Source organism: Arachis duranensis, chromosome 9 (genome assembly GCF_000817695.3).
Source record: "Arachis duranensis cultivar V14167 chromosome 9, aradu.V14167.gnm2.J7QH, whole genome shotgun sequence".
NCBI lineage: Eukaryota > Viridiplantae > Streptophyta > Magnoliopsida > Fabales > Fabaceae > Arachis > Arachis duranensis.
In genome coordinates, this window is record NC_029780.3 from 66,060,238 (window position 1) to 66,060,618 (window position 381).

Sequence of the window (381 nt, forward strand, 5' to 3'; positions counted from 1 at the left end):
TGACAATCATGTCCTCAATTACGCCTGATGGATATTTAATGGAGCCATCAGCAAGTTGGAGACATATCCGGGTTGGTTTGACTTCTTCAGTCAACCCAAGCTTTCTGATAGTGGATGCAGGTATTAGGTTGATACTTGCTCCAATGTCACAAAGGGCTGTCTTGGTATATGCACCTTCTAATGTGCATGGTATCATAAAGGTTCCTGGATCTTGAAGCTTTTCTGGTAAGCTTTTTAATAGGACTGCACTGCATTCTTCAGTGAGAAATACTTTTTCAGTTTCTCTCCAATCTTTCTTATGACTTAAGATCTCTTTCATGAACTTAGCATAAGAAGGTATTTGCTCAAGTGCCTCTGCAAACGGAATCTTTATTTCAAGAG